The sequence below is a fragment of the Mustela nigripes genome, chromosome 5 (genome assembly GCF_022355385.1).
Source record: "Mustela nigripes isolate SB6536 chromosome 5, MUSNIG.SB6536, whole genome shotgun sequence".
Taxonomy (NCBI): domain Eukaryota; kingdom Metazoa; phylum Chordata; class Mammalia; order Carnivora; family Mustelidae; genus Mustela; species Mustela nigripes.
In genome coordinates, this window is record NC_081561.1 from 137903430 (window position 1) to 137931215 (window position 27786).

Sequence of the window (27786 nt, forward strand, 5' to 3'; positions counted from 1 at the left end):
TGAGATACCACCTTACACCAGATAGAATGGCCAAAATTAACAAGACAGGAAACATGTGTTGGAGGGGATGTGGAGAAAGGGGAATCCTCTTACACTGTTGGTGGGAATGCAAGTTGGTGCAGCCTAATTGGAGAACAGTGTGGAGATTCCTCAAGAAATTAAAAATAGAACTTCCCTATGACCCTGCAATTGCACTCCTGGGTATTTACCCCAAAGATACAGATGTAGTGAAAAGAAGGGCCATCTGTACCCCAATGTTTATAGCAGCAATGGCCACGGTCGCCAAACTGTGGAAAGAACCAAGATGCCCTTCAATGGACGAATGGATAAGGAAGATGTGGTCCATATACACTATGGAGTATTATGCCTCCATCAGAAAGGACGAATACCCAACTTTTGTAGCAACATGGATGGGACTGGAAGAGATTATGCTGAGTGAAATCAGTCAAGCAGAGAGAGTCAATTATCATATGGTTTCACTTATTTGTGGAGCATAACAAATAGCATGGAGGACATGGGGAGATAGAGAGGAGAAGGGAATTGGGGGAAATTGGAAGGGGAGGTGTACCATGAGAGACTATGGACTCTGAAAAGCAATCTGAGGGTTCTGAAGAGGCGGGGGTGGGAGGTCGGGGTACCAGGTGGTGGGTATTATAGAGGGCACAGATTGCATGGAGCACTGGGTATGGTGCAAAAATAATAAATACTGTTATGCCAAAAATAAAAAATAAATTTTAAAAAATCTTAACAGAAAAAAAAAAAAGGAAGGCTACCTATCTATATGCTACCTATACGTTAGACCTAAAGACACATGCATATTGAAAGTGAAGGGATAGAAGAACATTCATTATGCAAATGGAAGTGAAAAGAAAGCTGGAATAGCAATACTTATATCAGACAAAATAGATTTTAAAACAAATTATAATAAGGGACAAAGAAGGACACTATATAATCATAAGGGGGACAATCCAACAAGAAGATATAACAATTGTAAATATTTATGCACCCAAATCCAAAAAGCAGTTAATAACAAACATAAAGGAATTAATCAATTGTGATATAATAATGGTAAGTGATGTTAACTCCTCACTTATATCCATAGATAGATCATCCAAACAGAAAATCAAGGAAATAGTAGCTTTGAATGACACATGGAACCAGATGGATCTAACAGATAGTTCAGAACATTCCATCCTAAAACAGGAGAATACATATTCTTTTCAAGTGCATGTGGGACATTCTCCAGAATAAATCACATATTAGGCTACAAAACATATCTCAGCCAGTTTGAAAAAAAAAATAAACAAGTCATACCATGCATCTTTTCTGATCACTGCACTATAAAATTAGAAATCAATCACAAGAAAAAATTTAGAAAGAACACCAATACATGGAGGTTAAATAACACGCTACTAAGCAGTGAATATATCAACCAAGAAATCAAAGAGGAAATTAAAAATACATGGAGACCAATGAAAATGAAAACACAATGGTCCAAAAATCTTTGGGATGCAACAAAAGTTGTTATAAGAAGGAGGTTTATAGCAATATAGGCCTACCTCAAGAAGAAAGAAACATCTCAAACAACCTAACCTTACACCTAAAGGAGCTAGAAAAAGAAGAATAACCCCCAAACCTAAAAACAGTAGAAGGAAGGAAATAATAAAAACTAGGAGAGAAATAAATAAAAAAGAAATGAAAAAAAAAATCAATGAAACCACCAGTTGATTCTTAGAAAAGATCAACAAAACTGATACACCTTTAGCTAGACTCCTTAGAGAGAGAGAGAAGACTCAAACTAAACCAGAAATGAAAGAGGAGGATACACAACAACCAACACCATAGAAGTACAAAGATTGTAAGAGAATATTTATGAAAAAGTTATGTACCAATAAATTGGACAACCTAGAAGAAAAGGATAAATACCTAGAAACATATAATCTCCCAAAACTGAACCAGGAAGAAATAGAAAGTTTAAACAGATGAATTACCAGCAAAAAAAAAAAAAAAAAAAAATTGAATCAGTAATTAAAAAAAAAAAAACAAAAACAAAAACAAAAAACTCCCCAACAAACAAAAGTCCAGCTTCACAGGTGAATTCTACCAAATGTTTAAAAAAAATACCTACTCTTCTCAAACTGTTCCAAAAAATAGAAGAGGAAGGAAAGCTTCCAAATTTATTTTATGAGGCCAGTATTACCCTGATATCAAAACCAGATAAATATACTACCAAAAAAGAGAACTGTAGGCCAATAACTTGGATTAACATAGATGTAAACATCCTCAACAAACTCAGCAAAATACTAGCAAAATGACTCTAACCATATATTTAAAAAATCACTCACCATGATTAGTGGAATTTATTCCTGGGATGTATGGAAAATCAATACATCAGTGTGATACCCCATATCAATAAGAGAAAGGATCAATCAATCAATCAATCAGTGTGATACCCCATATCAATAAGAGAAAGGATAAAAACCATATGATCATTTTGATAGATGCAGAAAAACATTTCACCAAGTACAATGAACAACCATCATGATAACAACTTTCAACATAGTAGTTTTGAAGGGAACATACCTCAACATAATAAAGGCCATTTATGAAAAACTCACAGCTAACATCATACTTAATGGTGAAAACCAGAGCATTTCCCTATTGTCAGGAATAAGACAAGGAAGCCCACTCTCACCACTTTCATTCAACATAGTACTGGAAGTCCCAGCCACAACAATCAGACAAGAAAAAGAACTAACAGGCATCCAAATTGGTAAGGAAGAAGTAAGACTTTCACTATTTGCATATGACATGGTACTATATATAGAAAACGCTAAAGACTCCACCAAAAAATTGACTAGAACTGGTAAATGAATTCAATAAGGTCATGGTATACAAAATCAGTGCACAGAAATCCATCTCATTTCTAAGCATTAACGATGAAATGGCAAAAAAGGAAACTAAGAAAATGAACCCATTTATAATGACACCAAAAATAATAAAATGCCTAGGAATCAACCTAACCAAAGAGGCGAAAGGCCTGTACTCTAACAACTATAAAACACTGATGAGAGAAAGTGAAGATGACACAAATGGAAAGACATTCCGTGCTCATGGATTGGAAGGATAAATATTGTGAAAATGTCCATAGTACTGATAGCAATCTGTAGCAATCCCCATCAAAACACCAACAGCATCTTTCACATAAGTAGCATTAACAATCCTAAAATTTATATGGAACCACAAAAGACCCAGAATAGCCAAAACAATCTTGGAAAGGAAGAACAAAATTGGATGTATCACAATGTCAGATGTAAAGATATAATATATAACTGTAGTATTCAAAATAGTATGGTACTGGCACAAAAATAAATACACAGATCAATGGAACAGAATAGAAAACCCAGAAATAAACCTGTGATTATATAGTCAATTAATCTTAGACAAAGGTAGAAAGAATATGCAACGGGAAAGAAGTCTTTTCAACAAATGGTTTTGGGAAAAGAGACCACTTTCTTATGATGCCATAAACAAAAATAAATTTTAAATGGATTAAAGACCTAAATGTGAAAACTGAAACCATAAAAATCCTAGAATAAACCACAGGTGGTAATGTTTTTGGCATCAGCCATAGCAACTTTTTTCTCCTGAGGCAAGGGAAACAAAAGCAAAAATAAACTAGTGGCACTATGTCACAATAAAATCTTGTGCACAGCAAAGGAAACAATGAACAAAACTAAAAGGCACACAACTCTCACACAGGCTCACAACTATATGGCAACTAATCTTCAACAAAGCAGGAATGAATATCCAGTGGAAAAAAGACAATCTCTTTGGGTACCTGGGTGACTTAGTTAAGCATCTGCCTTTGGCTTAGGTCATGATTTCAGGGTCCTGGGATGGAGCCCCTGTGTGGGGCCTCCCTGCTCAGCAGAGAGTCTCCTTCTCCTTCTCCCTCTGCTCCTCCCCCACTTCCATTCATGCAGTCATTTTCTCTCTCAAATAAATAAAATCTTTTTTTAAAAAAAGGCAGTCTTATGCTTGCTTCGGCAGCACATATAATTAAAAAAAAAAAAAAGGCAGTCTCTTCAACGAAAGGTATTGGGAAAATTGGACCACATACACCCTAAACAAAAATAAATTCAAAATGGATGAAAAAACTTAGTGTGAGACAGGAAACCATCAAAATCCTAGAGAACACAGACAGAAACCTCTCTGACCTCGGCCTTAGCAACTTCTTACTAGACATGTTACCGCAGGCAAGGGAAACAAAAACAAAAATGAATTACTGGCATTCAAAAAAAAAAAAAAAAAAAAAAAAAGGCTTCTGCACCGCAAGGGAAAGCATCAATAAACTAAGCTATGAGATATCACTCACATCTGTCAGAATGGCTGAAATTAACAACACAAGAGACAACAGATTTTGATGAGGATATGGAGAAAGGGGAACGCTCTCATAATCTTGGTGGGAAGGCAAACTCTTATAGCCACTCTGGAGAACAGTATGGATGTTCCTTAAAAATAGAACGACCCTATGACCCAGCAATTGTGCTACATGTATTTACCCAAAGTTTATAAAAATACTAATTCAAAGGGGTACATGTACCCTGATGTTTATAGCAGCATTATTTACGACAGCCAAAATGTGGAGAAAGCCCAAATGTCCATCAGCAGATGAATGAATAAAGAAGATATACATATATACAATGGAATATCACTCAGCTATCAAAAAGAATGAAATCTTGTCATTTGCAATGACATAGTTGGAGCTAGAGGGTATTATGCTAAGTGAAATAAGTCAGATAAAGACAAATCCTGTGTATTTCACTCATATGTAGAACTTAAGAAAGAACACATGGGAAGGGGGAAAATTAAAACAGGAGAAAAATAAGTTATAAAAGAATAATAGAAAACAAACTGAGGGTTGATGGAGGAGGTGGGTAGGGGATGGGCTATATGGAGGATGGGAATCAAGGAGAGGACTTGTTACAATGAGCACCAGGTGTTGTATGTAAGTGATGATCACTGAATTCTACTCCAGAAACCAATACTGCACTGTATGTTAACTATCAAAAATTTAAATAAATTTAGGGGCAGCCGGGTGGCTCAGTGGGTTAAAGCCTCTGTCTTCAGCTCAGGTCATGATTCTGGGGTCCTGGGATGGAGCCCCGCATCAGGCTCTTTGCTCAGCAGGGACCCTGCTTCCCCGTCTCTCTCTCTCTCTGCCTGCCTCTCTGCCTACTTGTGATCTCTGTCTGTCAAATAAATAAATAAATAAAATCTTTAAAAAATTAAATAAATTAATAAAAAGAAAAGTCTTAAAAATAAAAGAATAAAAAATGCTGTTAAGCTTGGCTCAGTATGATATTTAGGGTCTTTTTCTAACGTTTTTGTCTTGTTTACAAAAGTAATCCATGTTTTGGAAAACAAAAGTCTAAAAGTTTTCCAAAAACTAAACTAAAAGACAATCTACTGAATGGGAGAAGATATTTATAAAGATGTAGCTGATAAAAGGTTAATATCCCAAATATATAAAGAACATCTACAACTCAACACCGAAAAAACAAATAATCCAGTTAGAAAACGGGCAGAAGACATGAACAGAAGTTCTCCGAAGACATCCAGATGGCCAACAGACACATGAAAAGATGTTCTATAACACTCATCATCAGGAAAATGCAAATCAAAACCAGAATGAGATACCACCTCCCACTTGTTGGAATGGCTAAAATAAAAAACACAGGAAACAACTGGTATTGATGAAGATGTGGGAAAAAGAACCCTTGTACATTGTTCATGGGAATGCAAACTGGTGCAGCTACTCTGGCAAATAGTATAGAGGTTCCTCAAAAATTAAAAATAGAAAAAAATATTAAAAATAGAATTACCATATGATCCAGTAATTTCACTGCCAGGTGTTTATGCAAAGAAAATAAAAACACTTATTTGCCAAGAATACGTACCCTGTGTTTATTGCTGCACTATTTATAATAGCCAAGATATAAAAGCAGCCCAAGTGTCCATCGATAGGTGAATGGATAAAGATGTGTATATGTATACAAAGGAATATTACTCAGCCCTGAAAAGGTTGAGATCTTGCCATTCGCAACAGCATGGGTGGAACTAGAGGGTATAATACTCAGTGAAATAAGCTAGAGAAAAATAAGTACCATATGATTTCACTAATATGTGGAGTTTAAAAATCAAAAAACAAACCAAAAAGATTCATTAAAAAAAACAGACTATTAACTACAGCGAACAAACTGATGGTCACCAGAGGGGAGATGGTTGGGGGATGGGTGAAATTGGTGAAGGGGATTAAGAGGACACTTACGATGAGCAATGAGTAATGTACAGGATGGTTGAATCACTCTATTATACACCTGAAACTAATATAACAGTATGTTAGTCACTCTGGATTCAAATTAAAAAAAAAAAAAAAGATTTTAAAAAATGAACTTGGCAGTGGGAAGGAAAACTGGTCAAATGCATCCAGGAGAAAGAAGAGCCGTCATCCACGTGTGGGGGGCGCCCACTGCAGGGCTCTACCTCTCAAATGCACACCAGACACACAGGCAAATGGTCTACGGTAATGGATCTAGAGGGTGGGTCTAGAGTTTGGGGTTAAAGACAGCTTTTGGGGATTGTGTCAAGACTCTGCTTTCTTTCTTTCTTTCAGGAATTAGAAAAATGCAGTGAAGTAAATCATGCAAGTTCCCAAACAGCTTGAGGAAAGGACCAAGTTATCTTCAGAAAAGAGAGATGTGCCCTTCCTTGAAAAGGCTATCTTCTAGAACTCTCGACTTTTCCAAAAGTAGCTGACACAGGGCGGAGTGGCCTGCCTCTGCTGGAGGGACAGCTGGCCTCGAGGCACGGTGCTCTTTGGCTCCCTACTAGATCCCGGGGTTGCTAGGAGGAAGAGTGTGGGTGGCCTGTTCACGTTAAGGGCATGAAGAACAGAAGAGCACTTAGCGCAAGTACAGGAATCCTCATTTTTGCCCACGGGCTGTAATACTGCTTTTGGGCTCCATGGAGCTATGGATTAAACACAACCATTCTTGAGCGGTGTCGGGTGTGTGTGTGTGCACGTGGGACGTCGGTTCTATAACCTGCAGGGTCTGGGCTGTAGCAGAGACTCTACGCGGCAGGAAGACTCTTTCCTCAGCTGTCAGGAAAGGGTGAAAAAGGAGCAAAAAGCCACAGCCTAAAAAAACAAAACAAAACAAAACAAAAACCAAGAATCCTTCCCAAGTGAAGGTGTTTTAAGAAAACCTTTGCTGATGTAGAACTCGGGAAGGGTGATTTGCAGGTTGACACCATTAGCTCACTGTCCTTCTCTCAGAAATACTGCACACACCGGAAAGAATTTGCAGACAAAATTCAGTTCTGTAAACACAGCTAGGCACCTTCTAGATGCCAGAAAATTCGGGGGAAAGGTGAATTAGGGATGATCTTTAACTTTGAGTTTAGATATGGGTAATTTAAGTAAAGATTCTGCCAGAGAATATAACAAAATGGGTGTTTCTAGAAAGTGGGCTTGTAGCTACTATTATTTTCGACCTTTCAGAAAATAGGAAACCGGGTGATCAGTTTTTTTTTTTTGTTTTTTTTTTTTTTAAAGATTTTATTTATTTATTTGACAGAGAGAAATCACAAGCACACTGAGAGGGAGGCAGAGAGAGAGAGAGAGAGAAGGAAGCAGGCTCCCTGCTGAGCAGAGAGCCCGATGCGGGACTCGATCCCAGGACCCTGAGATCATGACCCGAGCCGAAGGCAGCGACTTAACCCACTGAGCCACCCAGGCGCCCCCGGGTGATCAGTTTTGATGGCTCTGAAGTGAGTGCATGGCGAGGACAGTGGGGCTGCCTTTTTAAATCCTTCATGCTGTTCCTGTCGTTGCCAAGCATGGAAATTTGAATTTACTTTGGGAGTAGATTTGCTTTGATTGGGCCTTTGGTTCTTCCAAAGGGTAGCTGATCTTGCCATTTAATGACGATGATGTGTAATTTCCCGATTGTCCGCCATCTCTTCCTTCCCAGTTCTCTTTGCTCACACAACTCCATCTTGAAAGAGTTCTGCCTCTTCTGTCCACAGTTTTTACCGGAGCCACCTCGACCACACCCGGGGCTATGCTTTGTTTCTACAGACAAGTTACTTCTCAGTCTCTATCTCCAGGCCCAACCTCTGCTCTGAGCGCTAGTCTCATATATTCTCCCCAGGCCCTTCCCAGATGTACTTTCCAGTCTGTTCTCCACCCCTAGCTAGACTGGTTGGTGCTTAAAACCCTCCAGTGGGTTCTCATTGTTGGAAGGATAAAATCCAAAATTCTTCACATGCCTACATGAGCATGCATGACTGCCTCTTATTTGTCCCTTTGGTCTCATCTCCTGGTGCTTTGTCCTTAAACGCTTTCTTCAGAATCGCCCAGCTCTTCCCCACCGCAGAGCCTCAAATTCACCATCCCGCTTTCCTAGAATGTTCCAATTCAGTCCTTTAGAGCTCAGCTAAGTGTTGCTTTCTCCAGGGGCCCCTCTCTAATTCCTTAGTGCTCAGTTAACTCATTATGATATGCTTTGCATCTTAAGCAGAGATATAAAAAAGAACTATCTGAAAAGTGATTTGTAAAGTGATTTGCTCTCCCTCGGATTGTAACAATTATACAGATTATATCTCTACCGCCCAGTTCAGTGCCAGGTGCTGAGGAGATGCTCCGTTAAGTGGATTAATAAGTGAGTTTAGGTACTGGGGGACTAAGTTTCTCTTCCTAACGTAACATGTACACTCATCTTTACTGTAGACAAAGTTGCATCTCTGTGGATTATCCTGTATTTAATGGAGCGGGATTAGATGCAGGTGAAGAGAAGTTTGTCTCTCCCTCACTAGGCCTTCATGGCACTGCAGCCTGGACTCTGGCGGGGGGCACACGGCTGCCAAGCCAGGGTGCTCGAGGCACGGTGCTCTTTGGCTCCCTACTAGATCCCGGGGTTACTGGGAGGAAGAGTGTGGGTGGCTCTGGCTAAGGAGAGAGACCTGCAGTACGGAGCTCTGTGGATGGTTTCATATTTGGGGGACCATGGTTAGGTTTTAACTTTTTTCTTTTCCTTTCTCTAATCCCATTTGGTTTCTCCAAGGCTTCTATTCAATCGTGTTGAGCCTAATAACTCGGTCAGAGCTGTGCTGGGAAGAACTCGGGAAGGAGGCATCCCTGCCTCCAGGCGGGGCAAAGCTGTGGAGGGGAAAGGCTGAGGCCGCTTGCAGGAGGTGGCCTGGTTGCCAGGAACAAAATCTGGGGGACAAGATTCATAGACGTTGACCATGTTCATCTGGGACGTGCAGGTGTGTTTGGGGAGGGGCAGTGGCTACGCCTGGACTTTCTGAGGTTGCCTAGTGTGCTGCTTACCTCCTTGCCCTTCAGTTCCAAACTCATCCTTTTTGCCTTCTCCGTAAAAATGGATCTGGGCCTTTTATATAATTTCCTCTGCCTGTCACTATGCAGTGTGGGGGAGATACTGCAGGAGGTCAGAGCTCTGCCCAAGGCTGCCATGCCCTGGCTTGGGCGGCTCCCGCATTTTGGGCATTGTCTCTAGCACCAAGACCCTGTAGCGGAGGGCAGTCAGCCTTGTCTCCCAGCCCCTTCTTCTCTGGGTGATTTTGCAGGGAAGCGCTTCCGGGAGACACTGCTCTGTGAGCACCTTTCCTCACAACCTTGGGGTAGATTATCAGCAAACCGCAGAGCATGGATTTCCAGCAAATTTCCCGGCACGATACCACAGTGACTTCTCTGCTGTTCCACGCGCCATGGCCATGTTCTCCCTGAGCAGGGTGTGGGCCTCACTCTGGGGGAGCAGGAGGCTCATCCTTTGGTGCTGTCTCAGCCCTAGCAGAAGGGACTGCGCCTAGATCCTTTTATCTGCTATACCTATTTTCTTTTTTCTCTGCTTCTTACTTGCCCATCCCTCATTGCTCCAAGTCCTGTCATAGTTAAAGATTCTTTAAACCATTTTGCTGGGTGGCTTCTCTCTCCTGACTGGATCCAGACTGATAACACATGGAACGGGGGCTCACACTCTGATTAATTGGCTATCAAGGGAAGCCGTCCCTAGAAGATTAGGGGAGTTGGAGGTATTTGGGTTGTGTGTATTTTTCCAAGTTTGTGCAGTCAACATTTTACTCGTATAACTGAGAAAAGAGAAGTTATAAAGTAGTGTGAAAAATTGCAATATAAGAAAGGGGGAAAATATAAAAACAGTAACAACAACAACAACAACAACAACAACAAAAAACCCCAAAACAAAAATCACAGACCAAAAAACCACCAACAAAAAACACAAAAATTCCAAATCGCATGGCAGAATTAAGTCATGTGTCAAGAGGGAAAAGCTCCTGAGAGGCGGTGATGCTTGAACTCAGTATTGCGGGGTGAGCGGGGTGAGGAGGCGTTTTCCTAGGTAGAGCCACCTGCGCAGGTGCGGAGACCCGGCCAGGGGAAGCCTATGTAGGCGAAAGGGGCCAGTTACCAGTTCAGTGAACAGAGCCCGACTCAGCGGAAGGTGGAGGGAGAACCAGGTCCGTCTGATCCCAGCCAACCCTTGGGGCTTCATCTAAAACGTGTAGGTGTGTGTGGGACAGCTGATTCTGTTTGTCTTCTCGACTGTGGGCAGCCGTGAGAACCTTCTTTCAGCTGTCTTGGAGCTTAATTGACCAAAGGCCCTGGCTTTCCTACTCTGAAATTCACCTCTGGGTTTGCGCGGAAGCCACACTTCGCGGCCGATGACTGGTAGAAACACGGCTACGAGGCACTTGGGTCCCAAGAACTGGGAATGTGGGACTCACGATGAACCTCCTTAGACTGCGGGCAGGGAGGCCAGGGGGCTCGCTTCCCTCTGTCCTTCCCTGGGATCTGGTGTGCACACAGCAAGCTGTCTCCTTTTTCCCTGTAACCCCACAGCCATCGCCCCTAAGAAATTCTTCCACGGCTGTTCTGTGTCGGCGCCTTCTTCTTGGACGACCCCACGGGGACTACATCTTCCTCCCCTTCCCCGTCCCCCTCAGGGGAGAGACTCTGCAAAGGCACAGCCGGGGGTCGCGGGAGCACAGCCCTCACCCCCGCCTGCCCCGCGCGCCCGCCCCCCCACCCCCATCCCGGCCCCCGGGAGCACCCAGGTTTCTCTCCTGAAGCCCGCAGGGACGCCCGCGTTCTCCGGCACCCTCGGGTCTCCATTCGGCGTCACCCCCGTCTCTCCCGCCTGCCCAGCGAGACCGGGGATTCCGCCCGCTACTGCTCTCGGCGGTACCCGAGGAACCGTCTTCTCCGCGACCCGCTCTCCTGCGGAAGGAACCGGAGCCCCCTCGAGCCTCGAAGGCGCGCAGGACTCCTCGGCCCGGGTAGGCGCCCGCTCAGACTTTGAGAGTTCTGGGTGTTCGTTAGTGGGCGCGCCCCAGAGAGAGTCCCGGAGGCGACGGTCGGGGCCGGGCGGCGGGGGAGCGGCGCGGGCCGGGGTGAGGGGAGGAACGGGGCTGGGGAGGGGCCGGGGCGGAGGGGAGGGCCGCGCGGCGGGCGGGGAGGGAGGCGGGCCGAGCGGCCGGGGAGGAGGTGCGGCCGCGCTCGCTGCCACAGGCGCTGCGCGCTGGGCGAGGGCCGGCCGTGCCCGCGGCCGCCCAGCAGGACCGAGGGACCCTCCCCCTCCCCCCAACAACTTCTCGCGCCCCGCGTAGACGGTTCCCTGCGGGGGCCCGGCGCTGGGGCCGCGGCGGGAGCAGCAGCGCTGCGGGCAGGGCCGGGCGCTCCGGCTGAGGTAAGGGGACGGCGGGCGGGCGGCGCGGGCGGCGGGCGGCGCGCCCAGGGCCCCCTTCCCCGCGCGCGGCTCCCCGCGGCCGCCACCCCTGCGGGAGGCCCCGGCGCCCGGCCCGCCGTCCCACCTCCCCTCCGCTTTGTTTCCCGGCGCCGGCCTCCCTCTTCCCCCGGAGGGAGCTGACTGGGAGCTGACTGGGGCTCCCGGGGCGCAGAGCCGGACGCGGACCCCGCGGACGGCGGCAGCGCGCCGGGCGCTTCCCCTCTCTCGGCGCAGCCGGCCGGGCGACGGCCGCGGCACTCGCCAGAACTCGCTTCCACGAGGTGTCCGGGCGGCGCGGGTGAGCACGCGGGGCTCACTCCCGCCGCGGCCGGCCGGGACCTCGCGTGTCAGCGTGTCGCCGCGCTGAGCCGTCGTGGGGGCCGGGAGCGGAGCCCGGGGCGGGGGCTGGAGAGCGGATCGCGGCCCGCGGCGGCTCCGCTTCCAGAGGCGCGCGCGGCCCCCGCGAAGCCCTCGGGGCCTGCGGGCGGCGGGAGCCGGGGCGCGACGGGGAGGACCAGGCGGGGCGGGGTGGGGGGGTGGTGAGGGGGACGAGTCCCGCCCCGCCCCGCCCGCCCCGCCGACTGTCCCCGACGGGCCCTGCTCCTGGGGGCGGCCTAGGTGCCAAGTTTCTGGGAAAGCCGACACGTAGTGTCCCAAATGGATCGTATTTACCTAAACCAGTTAAGGAAGAAAAGAGTCCTTTCTTCCCACAATTGACGGCTGACAGCCGCCGTGAAGGTATGGAGTAAGATTGCACAGGGTAGTTTATCTTTCAGAAGCGGTGAAACTTAATATTGATGGGCTTCTCCCCCTTGTTTTTAGAATAGCAAAATGGGGTAACTTTGTTTGATTGGGGAGGGGGCAGAGAGGAGGCTGCTTGGCTTGAAGATAATGCTATTCATGGGGAGGTTTTTCTGCATCGCCTCTGCCCTGGCTCTGTGAGAGGCAGCCTGGATTCCCTCGAAATCCTCCAGACAACTTTGGATCTTGATACGATGTTTATTTCTACGTAGTGAAGGTCTTGGGGTTCTCTTATGGTTGCTCACCCATTCTACCTCCTGTTTCTCAAGGGCTTCTGACATAATGAATAGCACCTGGCTATCTCCAATTCCCACTCCAATAGTTTAAGCTGAGTTATCTCTAGAAGTTCTTAAAATAAGTGTTACAAGGTTCTTACAGGTGCAGACCATATGCTGTAAGTATTTCAGACCTAGGCTCTGAATAAAATGTGTCAATTGCTGAGCTAATAATTTGAGCGTAACCAGTAGAACTTGTGTATATACACATTTAAAGATGTTTCCTGGTATTCCTTAAGGTTTTTAAATTCTAAAAATGAAATATCAAACAAAATTGGTGCAGTTCTAAAAGCAAATTTGTTTTCCGTTGGACTTTGCCTGCTTGGCTTATAAGACTTGTTGCTTTAGGGTTTCGGAGATTTTTGTGATTGGCAAATGTGAAATATATGGCAGGGTGTAATTGAGGAAGAGTTTATTTTCAGTGGCAAAACAAGCCCCTAGTGATCTCAGAATCTGGTTTCCACACCTTAACCTCTCATGCCATATAAGGTGCTCTGTAATCTGGCTCCTGCCAGATTTTCAGTCTTGTGGGGGGGGGGGGGACTGTTCCCAGAGTCGCTCCTCCCTCCCCTCCTTACACACATGCACTACACACTGCCAGACACATCATACTACTTCCAAGTTGTCATTTCTAGACCACTATCTGGAATGAATGAACATTCCGCTTACACTATTCTTACTCCGATTTCCATCTGCTGTTTACCCACACATCCTTCATGTGTCAGTCAAATACCTTCTCTAGGAGGCTTTTCTTCCCGGTTATCCCTAGGCCTTCAAGCTCCTTCTCTTATAGTAGGCAATGCCCCTACTAGAACATTGATTTTTAAAAAACGCATCTAGGTATGCTGCCTTGTACAGTTGCACAGCTTGTTAACGCACAGGGTTATCCTGTCCAGTGCACAAGCAGAGGTAGAAATCCAGTTTGCACCCCTCTTACCAAACCCTGGCATACTCGTCTCGACTGGTACAGGGCATCCCTTGTAATTCATCCCAAAACACAGTATGGGCCAGTGATGACCCTGCTTCAGCTTCTCTGCACTGCTGTACTCAGCAGCAGGCTGACAGAGCAGGAGCTCAGTTAAGGTTCCTGGAATAAGTGACCAAAGAAAGGATTATTTCTATAGGACTCTAGAAAATTCCGAAGCAAGTGTTTGGGGGAAGATTTCTCCTATCGGTCAGCATGTAGGAATGTGCTTCGGTTCGCTCTATCTTATGTCTGGCTGTTCAGGGTGATTCTTAAACAGATGTCTTCTGCTTGATTATAGGGAAGAACCTGGGAGTATGACTTTATAGGTGGGCCTCAGAGATGTGTGCCGACACGTAATGGGCTTCCTTAGCTACTTTCTAAGGCACTAAGGTTTACACGTCTAATCGTGATTTGTTGAGAGAAGGGTGCAAGAATCTTTAAGGCCATAAAGAGCTTAGATTACATTAACATGTGTTAATAAGTTGAACCAAAGTGCCATTTCATATGAGAACTTAAGTCATCCTAAAAATTACACAATTTTATAAAATTGTGGTATAAAATAGTACTTGTAAATGTCAAAAGAACTTGATTGTGTGGAATCCTAGAATCTCTGAAATTGATAGCACAGAATAACTTTAAAGATGATATGGACTAATGTTTCCATTTTATAGATAAGGAACTCCAGTACCAGGGACATGTCTAAGGTCACAGAGCTTATGTAGGAGCATGGCCAGGATGAACTCTCAGATTCTCTGGCTCTTTGTTGCTATATTTGTTCAGGTACCAGCATTCTGTCCCTTCCATTGTTGGCTTCAGTTGGAAAACCTTGTACAGAGTAATTATAATTTCTCAGGGAAAGGGAAGATTCCCAACACAAAACACGATGCCTGTTGTCAAAGTGGCATGTGATAAATATTCGCTGAATGAAGGCATGAAGAATGACCCAGCTGATGGTTTATTTGAATTATTCGATACAGCAGAAACCAAAGTCCTTTGAGTCCATTATAGTTGCATTTGGCCTATGTGTTTGCGTTCCGCAAGTGCAGTAAAATAACACCTTCTGTTGGATTAATTTCATGGAAGATACAGGCAGGAATGGTTTTCTATAAACAGTGCCAGAACTCCTGACAACGGAACATAGAAAAACTCAGGATTTGGAATCAGTAGATCTTGCCAAGAACTAGCCTTGATTCCGGGGCCTTAAATCTCACCTGCTTGAGTTTCTTCATGTAACCTCCTAAGTCCTAGAGTTATTCCAGGGTTCAGATGAGCTCGCATGTGTGAAAATGCTTCACACACTTTGGAACACTGAATAGTAACAAAAGGATAGAATCTGTGGCAGGAAGTGCCTACCAGGCACTGTGCTGGGCTCTTTGTATGCATGGTCCCATTTATGCCTCCAGAGAGGACACCAGGGGCTCTATTTGTGGAATAAGGAAGAAACTGAAACCTGCACTGCCCCTCAGAATGGAGCAGGCATTTATTTACTAAGCTCCTGAGTTGTTTTAAGTCCCTTAAATCTTTGAAGTCAGAGAACTTCTAGTAGAGAAGAAAGGCAACTAACAATGTAATAGATGAACAAATCACTTTAGCCAATCACCTTTTAGGCAGAGGAGATTTGCATTTTAGGCCACGCCCCCTCCAAGGTTTGCGCAGGGGGGATTTGGGAAGGCGGGGCTGGTGGAAGGAGGAGCTGTTGTAATAGGACCGAGGCTGTAAGGCTGTGGTTCACAGGTCCGGGGACTGACCAGGAAAGGGTTCCTGAACTAGCTGGTGAAATGGGCTTGGTGAGTGACAAGCATGTGGAGGGCAGGGAGGATTGTGTCCAGTTACGGATGTTCACTGATCTCAGTGACACAGAAGAAGACGGTTGAGGACCTGTGGGGGGCCCTCACCCAAGTTCACCTAGTAATGCAGTCACAACAGCTGAGATCGGACCCACCTCTGTCAGCTTCCATTCCCCTCTTATCCTGTCAACTGTTGGCATGTCTGTAGTTGTAAGTGAATCAAGGATTTTAATAACAACCTAGAATTTGAAAGCTTTTATTTTTATGAAGACGTTCCCAATCTGAAGCCCTCCCACAGATGAGGGCTGGTACATACAGGCTGGTGGCCTGACCGGGTTCCCCGCCAGGGGGGTGTGGTGCGTTTCCTGTCTTGGATTCTGCCCGCCCTGGGATCCGGCCTGATCCTCTCCAGGCATTCCATCCAGCTGGAAGTGGGTCTGCTTTGTTTCCATTTATGAGGTTTGTAGATTGAGTAACAGAATCTGGACTGCAGCTTTCATTGTGTTTTCATGGTGCTGGGTTACAAGGTTTCTTTTAAATTCATGGTTAGATCTCTGACTGTGTCTCTTGGACGTAGTTCTCCAGGAGTTCCCGTTATGGATTCCTTTGCGCTGGGAACAAGATGCAAAACTGGAATTTTGAAGGTTCTCTTGTCATTAGTGGTTTGGGAAACGGCATAGTGAATAAGCTTGCGGATCTCCCTAAATTGATAAAAGGTACATATTCCCATTGCCTTTAAAGTGTGCTGACGGGTTTTAGTGCAGTTTTTTTTTTTAATTTTGAAATTCAAGATTTACATTTTTTTTTTTAAAATTCTGGTGTAGTTAACATACAGTGTTGCTTGTTTCAGGTGTACACTATGTGATTCAACAATTCTGTGCGACTCTGGGAGCTCGTCACATTGAGTGTACTTTTAATGCCCGCCATCTATTTCACACCCCCACCCTTCCACCCCCCCCCCCCCAGTGACCATCGGGTTTCTAAGTGGTTTTTGTCTAGTCAAGAGGTTTCTATGCCTCAGGATTTTCATCTCCAAAAGGAGGGTGACAGCCGTGCATTCCTGATAGAAGATTGTTTTGAGAATTGAGAAATTAATGAATGAATTTACATAATGTGCTTATTAGAATCTTGCATGCCACAGGGAAAGAGTTCCAGAACTGTTCATTCCCCCTCCTTGCCATGTGGCTGTCTCACATTGTGTAAAATAGGGATGTTCAGCCGGACGGAGCTGCGGGGAGGTATGGCCAAGCACAGGCTGACTCCTCTGTTTTCCCATTTCTTTGCACCGCGTTCCCTTTGAGGCTTCTTCCTTCTTTGTCACACTCCTTGTCACCCTCCTCCGTTGAGACTGTACCGAGCCTTCCTTCCAAACGTCTGTTTCTCTTGGGTTTCCAGGCACTTTGTGGGCGTGTGGTCCCTAGGGTCGTTGCGTTCATCATGGGAGTGCTGGACTTACTCTCTGCACCCCTTCCGGGTCCAGCATGGTAAGCCGTGGGCACTCCCAGGTGGTGTCGATAATGTGTGAAGTGGTCGTTGAAAATGTTTCTGAAGGTGATACCATGATGATAAAGTCGAGTGTCCCTTTGCCAGGTGGTTGACTCTTTAAGCGGACTTGATCAGTAACAAAGGGCTAAAGATGTTGCTCCATCTTTCCTAAGTGTGGGGGTGGTAGCAATGTCATTCTACTGGGTATTATTAATATCTAGCTTTGGAATATACCTTTTACTCATTTGGCAACTCCCCTAAATGTAGGAGACCTTAGATTTCTCAGGGAAAAAATGGAATTGCGTTCGAGCGGTTCATCTACCGCCTTCCGGTCGCTGAGGCATCAAGTCCTCATCAGTTTTCCCTTTTAGGCCTCACACTAAGGTGGTAGTTGATAGGATAATAGTCATATTTACCCTGACTACCCTGGATAACCATGAAGCTGGTTTGAAATGGACATTTTTGTTCTTTCAAAAGAAGGCATTTGTACATAGGAACAGAAACTGAGCAAGAACACATCTGGAATACATTAAAATGAATTAAGTTATCATTTGCGTTGGTGGCGTTTGAAACGTCTGGGATTAATACTTACTATGTGTGACATGAACCCTTGAAGAATGTTTGCTAAATCAGAGACTTAAATATTTTCCCATTTAACTTCCATTTTGAACTTTGCCTCTGGAAAAACACAATGACCCTATGAAACCATAGTTCTCTCTAAACTCTCCTTTCACAGCTGTCTGCCCAACTTCTTGTTGGGAAGGGCACTGCCTGTCATGTGGGCAGATAACTTCCTTTTCCATAAGACTTGGATCCACTCATCATATAGACACATCCAATGCCACTAGTGGCTCGTTCCTTTTCATTTTCTCCTGCGTCAGAAGTTTGTTCTTTTTTCTGGAGAGCATGCAGCCCTCTCAGCTCAGTCCTCCTTCTGAAGCTTTCTTGTACTTTCTTACTCACTTCTTTTCTCTCGAAGAGTATACTCTATCCTCTGTTCTCTTAGGGTCCATCTGCTAAACGATGGTATCGCGCACACAGAGGTGGTGTGTCTGTCTGTGTCCTTCCCCTCTCTCTGCTGTATTCCTTATTTACTGTTCAGTAGTGATCATCTGCTGTTTGTCATGTTTTGGGATGCATAGGACTTTCATCAGTACCCTCATTTTTCTCCATTCTGATGGACAGACAGCAAAGGATGAACTAGTTGAAAGATGCTTGTATGTGTTTAAGTGAATTGTTCTTGGTACTTGTCTAGGCAGTCAGCATGCCCTACTGACTAAAGACTGGAGCTGTAGGTTTTGGATAGATTTAAGAGCCTGGGTTTTGGGTAGTTTTGCCAGAAATAGGTGTATGATCTTGAAGAAAACATGGCCTCCTCCCTGTGTTTCCATTTCTTAATTTGCAGCATTGATGGCCAGGTTAATCACATTGGACTAAATGACTTTTCAGCTATAAAACTCAATGGTTCTATGCATTATTGAGTACAAGAAAACAGAAGAAAAAATGTTAAGAGAATTTTTAAGTAGCGTATTTGTTCTCTGTTATGCTCACTGGTGTTTGAACATTACTGGGGGACTGGTCGCCAGCACCCAGCACTAGGAAGGAGGGCAGGGCCCAGAGCATGTTGGGTCTTGGTAAATCCAGAATGAGTAATTAGGCATGGCTAGGAGGTAGTTATCGGTGGTCTTGGGGGCTGTGGGTAATATGAGCGTCAAGGCCTCGGGGTGTAGGAGAATTCTGTGTTGAGCTAGAAGGAGTGGGGAAGAACCTGGGATGAGAGCAGTGCCTTTGTGGAGGTGATGAAGGTGGCTTTCTGGAGAGCAGGGCAGGCGCAGAATGTGTATAAACACAGTAGCCATGTGGAGTGCGTGTAGAAGGTAGCTGTTGTGGGCCCCAGATGGAACTACCCTAAAAATGTAAAATGATGGCATTGCTGAGCCTCAGTGTGACGGGTTGTGAAGATGACCAGTCAGAGGAGGATTTAGGTGGTGGTCAGGTCTTGTTACCTTCTCTTACAGGTGGAGAAACTGAAGCCAGTGATGGCAGTTCTCAACTTGACTTTGCCTGTCCGTTTGGAAGTTAAAGTTAGCTTTATTATTATTATTTTTTTAATTTAAATTCAATTAGCTAACATATAATACATCATTAGTTTCCGATGTAGTGTTCAGTAACTTATCAATTCTGTATAACACCCAGGGCTCATCGCATCACGTACCCTCCTTCATGCCCATAACCCAGTACTTTGACGGAGGATGAAAGTGCAGATTTTGGGAATTTACCCTGTGATGATGATTCTGGAGATCTGGGGTACATTTTTTCAAGCACGTTAGGTGTTGCTGGTGGCTGTAGTTTGAAAAACTCTGCCCTTTGGGTGACGTTTGCCCTGTAGGACACTCGGCCTCGAGAGGAGGTTGGGTTGTGCCAGTGGAATCCATGCACCCTTTCCTGTGTCCGTCCCCTGCCTGGCGCTTGTCTGAAGTGGCTGGTCTAGGATTGGGAGGACCTAACCATGTTAGTAAATTTGCCAGAGAGGAGCACGAGACCCGGAGCTTATCCACCTATAAGTGTAGTTTTGCTTATTTTCGGACTGATCTGTGATTTGTAGTGCAACGGGCACTATTTTTAAAAAGAAACATTTGGGTGAGTGGTGCCTGGGGGGCTCAGGTGGTTGAGTGTGGGACTCTTGATTTCAGCTTTGGTCATGATCTCTAGGTCCTGAGATCAAGGATCGAGCCCCCCTTCAGCCCGTGCTCAGCAGGGAGTCTGTTGGGGATTCTGCTTCCCGCCACCTCACGCGTGTGTGCGTACTCTCTCTAAAGAAAAATCGTAAACATTTGGTCATTAAAGAAAAGATTTGTTAAGTATATGAATTATAAGCGTATTAATAGTGAAAACTAGTAGAGAAAATTTCAGTGTATTTAGGAAGAACATGTATTTTGTAATAATTAATGAAAAAGCATTTCTATGTTCCATAAAGATTATTTCCTGAAAAACCCTACCAGGCAGCATTTTGCTTAGTTCTATTTCAGGTTTCCGTGTAATTTGGATTTTAAAATTACCTGTCTAGAAACTGGGGGTTGTCATTAAATCCAACTTTTATAAGTTCCACCTTGGCCATTAGTCTAAATGTGTGAGGAAATTGAGTCCAGAGGGATGGTTGACATCTCTGGAGCCTTGGTGTGTGTTATGACAATGTCATTGCAATATGGCATTTTCTGAAAATCTGTCTGTCACAGAAACTAAATTTTGATAGCTTGATAAATCTCATTAGTTAGAGAATTGACTCAAACTTGAATGGTGTATACACAGTTGGCAGACAACACTTGGAATTTTCAGCAGATCAATAAATGAGTAGTTCTAAAAATAAATGAGCACATTCCCATTTTATTGTAAATGTGAAATAACATCTCAAAATTTTGGTGTTGTCTAAAGGAAAATTTTTAGACATTTATAGAATGCATTAGAAATTTTTTTTTTTAAGATTTTATTACTTATTTGACAGACAGAGATCACAAGTAGGCAGAGAGAGAGAGAGGAGGAAGCAGGCTCCCTGCTGAGCAGAGAGCCTGATGCGGGCTCCATTCCAGGACCCTGAGATCATGACCTGAGCCGAAGGCAGAGGCTTTAACCCACTGAGCCACCCAGGTGCCCCAGAAATTCTTTTTTTTAAAAAACTTAATTTTATTTATTTGAGAGAGAGAGCTCAAGTGGAATAAGGGACAGAGAGAAGCAAACTCCCCACAGAGGAGGAAGCCCGACATGGGGCTCCATCCCGGGACTCCAGGATCATGACCTGAGCCAAAGGCAGTTGCCTAACTGACTTAGCCACCCAGGTGCCCCTAGAATGCATTAGAAATTCTTGAATAATTTCAGTACACTTATATTTCTGTGTGCAGAAGATATGACAGACTTTTAAAAATAATGATACAGACAGGATTTATATTAAAATACACATTAAAAATGTCTCAAATCTCAAACTGTGCAGTATTACTTTAAGAGTTGTCATGTATTGGGGCGCCTGGGTGGCTCAGTGGGTTGGGCCTATGCCTTTGGCTCAGGTCATGGTCCCAGGATCCTGGGATTGAGCCCCACATCGGGCTCTGTGCTCAGCGGGGAGCCTGCTTCTCCCTCTTTCTCTACCTGCCTCTCTGCTTACTTGTGATCTTTCTCTCTGTCAAATAAATAAATAAATAAAATCTTAAAAAAAAAAAAAGAATTGTCATGTAACAGCATTTTATTATTTATTTATTTATTTATTTGCTTATTTATATATTTTCTTATTTATAGAGAGGGGGAGAAAGGTGGGAGGAGGGGCAGAGGAAGAGGGGGAGAGAGAGAATGCCAGGCAGGCTTCACGCCTAGCCTGCATTTGGGACTTGATCCCACATTTCTGAGATAATGACCCGAGCCGAAATCAAGAGTCGGCTACTTAACAGACTGAGCCACCTAGGTGCCACTCAGTCAGCATTTTAGAACAGCGTAACTTTTAGAAATCTTTTAATTCAACCCATTTCTTAGAAGAGAGACTTGATGGTTGAGGGAAGTTAAATGATCTGCTTTAATTCTCTATCATAAGTTAGTGGCAAGCAGAGCTAGGCATAGATCGTAGGATTGTCGAGACTTTTTTTTTTCTCTGCTTAACAGTGAGGAAGACCTGTTACAAGGACTGCATCAAAGAACCAGGAAATGTTTTAGGTTTTCTTTGGGAATGGAAATGAAACCTATCGCTTTATAGAATTTTTTGCAATCCGTGAAAGGCAGTAACAGGTTCTTAGCTTGTGTACTTTAGAGGTGGCCCAAAGGAAGGCACAACTTGACATAGGATGGCCTACAGCTGGAGCTTATTATGTTGTTTCAAGCAGATTGTGTCATCTGCACAGAGAAAAATAGACATTTTTCTAATAATTTGTGAGTAGGGGATTTGAGAATACTATGTACATTATTGGAGGCGAAAGGAGTTTTAGAAGCAATCTACTTTACTCCCCCCAGGCCCCCTCTGATCTTTTAAAATATTTTATTTTTTTAAGTAATCTCTACACCCAAGGTGGGGTTTGAACTCACAACCCTGAAGTCAAAAGTTGCATGCTTTCACGACTAAGCCAGCTGGGGCACCTCTAGTTTACCCCTTTATTTTGTGTAAGAAGATACATGGCTTTGTCTTGCCTTTATGTTTATAAATAGCTGTGATGTTTTTAAAAGCTACAACTGATACTTTAAATTCTGTCAACCTGTGCTAATTATCATGGTCTGAAGTCTGGTTTTCACATTTTGTGTCTTTGCTATTGAATTGTTTTGTAGGTTTTTGCAGGTCAACAAACAGGAGTTTGGGTGGGGTGGGGGTAGGGGAACATTGCTAAGAGATGAGGAGGGTTTTACCTATCAGATCTTCAATATTGCAGTCCATTCCTTTATACTAGTCAACCTGAAGTGAATACATGAGCAGAGGCTATGTTAATATTAATGTTCTTTGTGAGCCAATCATACTATTCACATTAGTTAATTCAGGAAATTAGCTAAAAGCTTCTCCCTCTTATCACTTCTCCCCGCCAAGCCTCTCCACTTTGGTATATACGGTATTTACTTTCCCAGGTGAAAGTTCACCTACCGGGAGCTTAATAGGAAGGAGTTTGAAAGATTTTATTTCCTAAAGGAAAAAGATGATCAAGGGTTTGAATAGTAGGACTCTCACTTTGTTTCTTAATTTTTAGATGTTCAAGCTTCTTGTTACAATTTCTCATTTGACACTCTTGAAATTTGTTAACATAGCATGAAATTGACGCATGGCTCACAACAGCTACTCTGGATCGTGCCTCTTGTATGTTTATTCCGCAGAAGGTCAGCAAATTCACCTGTGTAGATTATGGGTTTCTACCTCAGATCTTACAAACGGTGAGGCCTGGTGGAATTAATCACCTCAGGCTGGGGGTGAGAAGTAGTTGTGTTTCTACTTATTTCAAGGTATCTGAACTAGGGTTTTCTAATAGGAGCTGTCTTATAGTTTAATATTCTTCCTGCAGTTTAATAATCTTTTTTTTTTTTTTTTTTAGTTTAATAATCTTTTAGTTCTCTTTTTGGGGCTTTCCTTAGATATTATTGGTCACAGCAGTCTAGGGTACCATGATTCTCGTTTTCTGAAAATAAGTTCCTTAGTATTGTTAAGCCCTTTTGAGGTTTAATTTCTTTCTTTCTTTCTTTTTTAATATTTATTTATTTATTTGAGAGCGAGAGCAAGCATGTGAGGGGTAGACGGACGGGGAGAGAATCTCAAGCAGATTCTCTGTTGAGCATGGAGCCCAGTGTGGGGCTTGATCCCACAACTCAGAGACTATGACCTGAGCCAAAACTGAGAGTCAAACCCTTAACTAGCTGAGCTACCCAGGTGCTGCACTGAGCTTTAATTTCTGAAATATTAGTGAATCCTGTGCTCTTGAATTATTATTTGAGAACTGTGGTCCTTTTGTTTATTTGACTCTTTGGGTTGTGGATGTTCCTATTGGGAGAAAAGAAAAAAAAAAATTCACAAACTGTGTGATAGCTTTGTTTGAATTCCTCCTCGTGATGTTTTCCACCTTTCCAGTGGGTGAATCTGCAGTTTGGTTTAGTAGTTTGGGGGCATGTGCTTCTAGTGGAGATGCGGGATCCGAATAGGAAGAGGAAGAGAAAAATGGAAGGAAGGCTATGCTCCAAAACAGAGGCTCGCAAACTTCAGGGCGTCCAGATCACCTGGAGTGTCTGTTAAAACACACCTGGCGGGACCCTACCTTCCCACCCTCACCCTATCTGATTAGGATCTGGGATTGGCCTGAGAATTCATTTCTGAAAAGTTTCCAAGAGATGCTGCTTCCGTCGATCCTGGCCCCCTCTGGAGGACTGCTGCTCTGAAGGTGCGGTGCTGGTCTGCTCTGAATGGGGCTGTAGGTCCGTAGACAGCATTCGGCTTCTCTGGGTTTCTGTTTTCCTATTTGTGAAATGTACACTATCACTGGTTTTTCACACCTTTGAAATCAGAGGAATCTTTTGTTCCAAACTACATCTTTTGTGAATCTCCAAAACACGAAAGAGATAAGTGGAATTATGTGAGTGACAGCAGGGGCAGAGGACAAAAGGATTCATGTGTCCTTTTGGCTCTCTTACTCCCCTGAGATGGGGATGGGGAAGGTCCCTGGGGCCCCTCCACAGAACTGAATGTAGTCGTGAATCCTAGGGAGGAGACTTCTAAGGCCCAAGCATTGGTACCTTTCTCTTTGATTCTGCGTGCTCTTTCTTGACTGTGACTTAAAAAGTTGGAAGAAACTGATTTGTGCGTTTTAATATAAGAAACTGTATTTAGCATATGTAAATAGGTAGGAAGTAAATGAGTTTGAGACTTTCATGGTGACAGAAGATTTCCAGCTCATTTCAGGTACAAATGGGGAAATTAGTAGAAAGGAAACGGGGCAAGGGAGAGGGGATGATTTGGGTATGGGGGCTGTGCCTCCCTGCCTTTGTGTTAGTATGTGTGATTGAGCTCATAGAATTTAACCTGTTCTTGCAAGTCTGATGGTTAAGCCTGAAGTGGAATTTCCTACTCTTGACTGGAATCTTTGCTGGAAAAGAGATGAGAGGGACAGCAGCAGTCCTAATGTCTCAATAAAAGGAATAAAGATCTCATAGGTCACAAGTGTCCAGAGAGGATGTGTACCCACTGCTCTTGGTTCCTTTTGCCGTCTACTTTATGGAAACCCTAAAATCAGCCTAAAGGTAAATTGTAACTTAGGTTAAACTTGATTTTGGTACTCAGTGACTCTGTTTGGGGCTTTAGGAAACCCTTATATTTATTCTTTTTCCTTATCTCACTGTCATTATAAGAAAAGACCTACAAAGGGGTCCCTGGGTGGCTCAGTGGTTTAAGCCTCTGCCTTCAGCTCAGGTCATGATCCCAGCGTCCTGGGATCAAGCCCCGCATTGGGCCCTCTGCTTAGCAGGAAGACTACTTTCTCCTCTCTCTCTCTCGCCTGCCTCTCTGCCCACTTGTCATCTCTGTCTGTCAAATAAATAAATAAAATCTTTAAAAAAAAAAAAAAAGACCTACAAAATAGCCATCCATAAATATGGAATAATTTCTGTGGTCTGTTACATGAAGACATTCAGGGACAGAACACTATACAGTATGCAGCCTTTTGAATAAAACAGTATTTTTCAAACTGTCACAGGCAATGATATCAGTTTAGTGGGTCAGGTTGTTTTCTTTAAATTTTTTTTTAATTGTACAGATAGGCTTTTCTTTCTTTCTTTCTTTCTTTTATTCCAGTGGCTTTCTGACTTTTCTTTTTTTTGACCAGCGGCCATATTAAGACACAGGAGGTAGAATAACAAAGCATAATATGGAATGGAAAGTATTTAAGCGTATTGCATGTAGTAAGGATAACTATTACTTGAAACTTTTTAATTTAATATATTTATATACATACAGATGTGTGTATGTGCCTTAAGTGTGTATTGTACATGGTATATGAGAGTTCTGTAGAGTATATTAAGATGCTGTATCCTAACTATCCAAGAAGAGTTTTATTTTTTGTGGATTTTTACAATTTTATTTTTTCTAATTTTTATTTAAATTTTAGTTAATATACAGTGTAATACTGCTCTCAGGAATGGAATTCAGTGATTCATCACTTCCATAAACACCCAGTGCTCATTGCAAAGCTAAGAAAAATAAGTCAGTCAGATAGAGACAAGGGCCATCTGTAATCGCCATCGCCCTCTAGCTCATCCCCACTCACCTTCCTCTGTCAACCCTTAGTTTGTTCTTTGCTGTTAAAGGCCCCTTATGGTTTGCTTCCCTCTCTTCTTTTTTCCTTCCCTTTCCCTATATTCATCTGTTTATTTCTTGAATTCCGAATATGAGTGAAATATGACATTTGGCTTTCTCTGATTGACTTACTTTGCTCAGCATAATACACTCTAGCTCCCTCCATGTCACTGCAAATGTCAAGATTTTATTCTTTGATGACTAAGATTTCATTGTATGTATGTACCACATCTTTTTTTTTTTTTTTTAAAGATTTATTTGATAGCACAAGTAAGCAGAGGGAGAGGGAGAAGCAGGTTCCCCATCCCATTGAGCAGGAAGCTTCCTCCTCTCCCTGGGCTCCATCCCAGGACCCTGGGATCATGACCTGAGCCAAAGGCAGTTGCTTAACCGACTGAACCATCCAGGAGCCCGATGGACCACATCTTCTTTATCCATTAATCAGTTGATGGACATTTGGGCTCTTGGCATGATTTGACTATTGTTGATAATGCTGCTATATCAAAAGCATTTTATTATATGGAAGTGAGTCACATGATTTTGGAGGCTGGTAAATCCAGAATCTGCAGTGTGGGCAGGCGGCCTGGAGACCCAGGAGAGCCAGTGGTGCAGATAAGGTCTGACGGAGTCTTGTTCAATCAGGTCTTTTAAAAAAATTTTTTTTTCAAGTTTGCTATTTTAATCACTGGTTACTCATCCTAAGTGCACTCCTAAATCCCCATTCCTGATTTCCCCCATCCCCCCACCCACTTCCCCTTGTCACCATCAATTTGTTCTCTGTATTTAGGAGTCTGTTTTGCTTTCTCTCTCTCCTTTTTCCCCTTTTGCTCATTTGTTTTGTTTTTTAAGTTCTGCATATGAGTGAAATCGTATGGTATTTTTCTTTTGTCTGACTGACTTCTCTTAGCCTGATGTTTTCTAACTCCATCCATGTCTTTGCAAATGGCAAGATTTCATTCTTTTTTATGGCTGAATAATATTCCATTGTATATCTATACCACATCATCTTTAACCATTCATCAGTTGACGGACACTTGGGTTGCTTCCATGTCTTGACTATTATTGTAAGTAATGCTTCTGTGAATATAGGAGTGCATGTATCCCTTTGAGTTAGTGTTGTTCTGTATTCTATGGGTAAATATCCAGTAGTGCAATTGTTGGATTATAGGGTACTTCTATTTTTAACTTTTGGGGAACCTCCATTCCATTTTCCTCAGTGGCTGCACCAGTTTGCAAAAGGGCTCCTTTTTCTCCACATCCTTGCCACAAACGGTTGTTTCTCGTGTTGTGGATTTTAGCCACTGAGAGGTGTGAGGTGATATTATGATTTTGATTTGCATTTCCTTGATAAGTGATGATGAGCATCTTTTCACATGTCTGTACGTCGCTGGAGGAAGGTCTGTTCATGCCTTTTGCCCATTTTTAAATTGGATTATATGTTTTTTGGGTGCTGGGTTTTATTATATATTTTGATTATTATATTCATTATATATTTTGATTACTGACCCTTTAGCGAATACATCATTTGAAAATATCTCCTCTCATTCCATAAGTTGCCTTTTAGTCTTGTTGATTTTTTTTTTCCTTTGCTATGCAGAAGCTTTTTGTTTTGATGTGGTCCCAACAGTTTATCTTCGCTTTTGTTTTCCTTGCCTCAGGGGATCTGCCTAGAAGAAAGTTGCTGTGGCCAACATCAAAGAAATCACGGTCTCTGCTTTTTTTCTATGATATTTATGCACACCAGATTAGTACCGTGTTGTAATGTACTTGAAGTGCAGGATTGTGATACCTCCAGCTTTTTCTTTTTCAAGATTGCTTTAGGGTCTTTTGTGGATCTGTACTTACT

At 43.4% G+C, this 27786-nt stretch overlaps 2 protein-coding genes across 7 annotated transcripts in view; both read left to right on the plus strand.

Annotated features, from left to right (window-relative positions):
* The window catches only part of SCAF8 (SR-related CTD associated factor 8), a 222286-nt gene extending 215226 nt beyond the window's left edge, over positions 1-7060 (plus strand). For all 5 annotated transcript variants that reach the window (XR_009404528.1, XR_009404529.1, XR_009404531.1 and 2 more), the window contains one exon: positions 6680-7060. The gene's annotated coding sequence lies outside the window, so the exon portion shown is untranslated. The remainder of the gene's footprint in view (positions 1-6679) is intronic.
* A 4191-nt stretch (positions 7061-11251) lies between these two features.
* TIAM2 (TIAM Rac1 associated GEF 2) overlaps positions 11252-27786 on the plus strand; it is a 227522-nt gene continuing 210987 nt past the window's right edge. The window contains exon 1 of one of the 2 annotated variants that reach the window (XM_059401317.1): positions 11252-11385. The gene's annotated coding sequence lies outside the window, so the exon portion shown is untranslated. Of the gene's footprint in view, positions 11386-11638; positions 11796-27786 lie in introns of those variants that run through there. The other variant, XM_059401316.1, reaches the window with a different exon arrangement.